Source organism: Neomonachus schauinslandi, chromosome 14, assembly GCF_002201575.2.
Source record: "Neomonachus schauinslandi chromosome 14, ASM220157v2, whole genome shotgun sequence".
Classification (NCBI taxonomy): domain Eukaryota; kingdom Metazoa; phylum Chordata; class Mammalia; order Carnivora; family Phocidae; genus Neomonachus; species Neomonachus schauinslandi.
In genome coordinates this window covers 39,971,649-39,974,874 of record NC_058416.1, presented here as the reverse complement: position 1 = coordinate 39,974,874, position 3,226 = coordinate 39,971,649, and the positions used below count along the sequence as shown (strand labels likewise).

General features: G+C 40.6%; 1 non-coding gene across 1 annotated transcript; it reads right to left on the bottom strand.

The window, feature by feature from the left end:
* Positions 1-1,475: 1,475 nt before the first annotated feature.
* Positions 1,476-1,578, bottom strand: LOC123326731. The gene has a single exon (XR_006541284.1). It is a non-coding gene; the product is annotated as a U6 spliceosomal RNA (small nuclear RNA).
* Between the last annotated feature and the right edge of the window lie 1,648 nt (positions 1,579-3,226).

Below are 3,226 nucleotides of genomic sequence, written 5' to 3'. Positions count from 1 at the left end.
GTGTATATATAATCCTGTGCCACCCAGTTTGGAAAATTATAATTGTCAGTGAAATTTAGGAAAGAAGTATCTCATCTCACTGCTAAAGTTCTTGAGATTTCAAAAATAAAGTATTTAAATATAGAGACTGAACAACTCTCCTCCCTGTTGCTATTTTTTCCACCCACTGGTCTCTCTCCAGACTTGGGATAAAGGTTAAGGCACACAGTAGATATTTATTGTTTTGAGTCACCAATCTGGGTTCCTATCACTTAATTATAGGATTTTTGAAGGAACTCTTAAGACAAGAAGGCAGTTTTTGTTCTTATTGTTGGTGCTGTTGTTATTGTTGTTTTTCACACTACTATCTTAAGCTCAAATAATTTAGCATTTGGGGACCACTATGAGGGAAGTATGCCTGAGGCTAAAGTGAATTCAAGAAAAGCAGAGCCAAGAGGAAGTGAAAAACTAAATCCTGATGATATCTTTGAGCGTCTGGCTTCAAACACACATCATCTTGGCTTTACTACTGGAATTATGTGAACTAGAGAATTCTATTTATTGCTTAAGCCATTTTAATACTTGGATTTCTATCACTTACAGTGCAAAGAAACTTGACTAATATGGATTCCTCGCAATACTTTTATGCATTCTTAAAATGCATTTCCACCATTACCTAGTTCAAGCTGGATTCTGTAATATACAACCTCAGAGTCCCAAGTAATATAGACATCAATACCAGAAGTGGGATCATTGTTTTAGATCATCAGAGAAAATGCAGAACTAGCTGAGCCGTGGCTCAGTGGGGGGTTGGGGCAGTACAGACTCCTGCATTGTAGGGTGAGAAAATAAGATTTTGTATGTAGATATAAAGCAGTTGCCAACACTATATCCTTAAGTTTCTTGCTTAAGGCATATGGCTATGAAGGGTAAAGCTTTAGAAAACTTAGTAGCAAAAGGTCAATGGGTCAGTCTGCTAGTTATCAGTCTATTATTTCAAAGTTCCAAATTTATTCTTTTTGCTTGCTGTGTGAAAATAGATTTGGGCCCTTAAATGATTTTCCTTTGCCAGCTGGCATAATAATAGGTCTTTCCAACAGAGGGCACTAGAGAGAAATTGCAGGAGGAAAAGGGTTTTGTTTCCCAGTTCTGGTTTGCTTGCTTCCCATAGCGCACAGGGCCAACCCCCAGCTTCTGCAGTGCGCAATGGCCAGCAGCACCCACAGACTGCATCTTCCTCCAAAGTCCCCCTGGATGGTTTTGTAAGGGGGATGGAATGCCTCCATGATACATGTCTCTGTGAACAGCTTTCCCTTGCATCCTAAAGGATACATTTCCAGCAAGTTCTACCAGCATGATACCACAGAGACTTCTCTGCCATCCGGTGAACCACAGCTGAGTCCTCTCCAGCAAGGTCTGGATGTCCATCCTACTGGTGGTGGGGCCCTTCTCTGGGTACTCTATTTCAACTCTCTTTTAATTTTTTTTTTTTTTTTTTAAATATGGAATGCCTCATGAATTTGTGTGTCATCCTTGTGCAGGGGCCATGCTAATCTTCTCTGTATGGTTCTAATTTTAGGACATGTACTGCTAAAGCAAGGATTCAAGCCTATATTCTTCACTGTCCTCTTTACTTCTTATACCAATCCCCTATTAGAGTGAAAAAAATTTTGTATTAAAGTTTCTCTGGCCAAATTACTGTGTGATTTCTCTCTCCTGATTGTACCCAGACTGATAAATCAGATTATGCTGATTTTTCCTGAGGACCCTCAATAAGGTACAACAAAAAATTTGCATGCACCCATCAAGATTTTCCTGAATGTGAGCAGAAAAAAAGGGGAGTTGGGAACTAATAATGTTGAGGTCCAAATCAAGACAGACCGAAGTGCAGAGAGGTCGAGTTCTCTGACTTGCTTCACCTTCTCCACATAAGACTGAAATGCTGACTGAGGAAGTGGGAGATCCTGTCAACTACAACGGAAAGGGATTAATGGAGAATGAGGGGTACCCTGATACATGGGGCCACACCCCAGTGCCTCATACTGGGTCCCCTCCTGACAAACAGTATGACACTGCCATTGCAAACTACACTGGCCTGGAATTCAGTTTGGGGGCAGGGTGCTATTCTAGAAGAGAAAGAAGAGTTCTCTGCCAGTCCAGACAGTTTCTTCACCCACACTGTCCTGAATAAAGTTTGTCAAACAAAGTGCACTGTGTATGTGTGGAGCCCAGAGTTGCTGCTAATGAACAGAAAATCTATGAGTATAGCCCAGCCTTGGCTCTTCCACTGAGCCGCCATGCTGACCTGATAAAGTTTTTGGTGTTTAATTTTAGTAAGTTGCCGTAAAATGAAACTGATAGACAGGTGACTATGGTTTTATTCTAACCGTAGCACCAGCAAAAACCACACTATGTAACAGGCCTGTGATGCACTAAACTCAATGGCACAGAATGTCCTAATTCCTTAGATGGCCTCAGGCCATTTTTGCACCCCATACTGTTAACAAGTCAATTGCAAATGAAATACACCCTTCTCTTTCCCCAAACAGGTTGTCTATTCTCATGTCCTTTTAGGTGTCCCCTTGGTGATAGGAATGATTCCAGCAGGCAATATCAGAGAGCCACATTAGTTGACAATAGAATTCTCACCACTGTCAAGTCAACCAAAATGATGCCAACAAGTGGTTCTCTGCTTTGCTTCATTAACTCTGTCCAGCAGCAAATATCCTGTGATTTCTTCCCCTCTCTCCATGTTCTAAATGGAAGTTTTCATAGTAGCTGTAGTTACTCTGCATTGTGGTACGTAAGAGGTGGTTGATAGGGATTACATTTATGAAATAGTCTAAGGCTGTAGGATCATGAGATATTACAACTGGATCAGATTAAGACTCAACTAAAGAAATAAATAAATTACTTGGAGACACTGGACTGGAAAAATAGTGGTCTCATGACATTGCCTCTAGGAACATAGCTGGAAGGTACTTTGGATTGTGTCCTTCTGAAGAAGTAGTATATGTGTATGTATTAAGGAGGAATGGCTGGAATAATTGAACTTTATGTATAGAAAGAAAGGTGTATATTTCTGCTGGAGGGTTCTTCTATTTCTCTAAGAATTAGGCTTTGTTTGCTTTTTAAAACTGGTGTCAGGCTTTTGCCTCCACTGTTATGCTGGAACTAATCTTGTTATAGTTGCCTTTATCCAAGCTATGTGCCCAGAGGATGTCGATAAATGTGTGAAGTAAAGGCG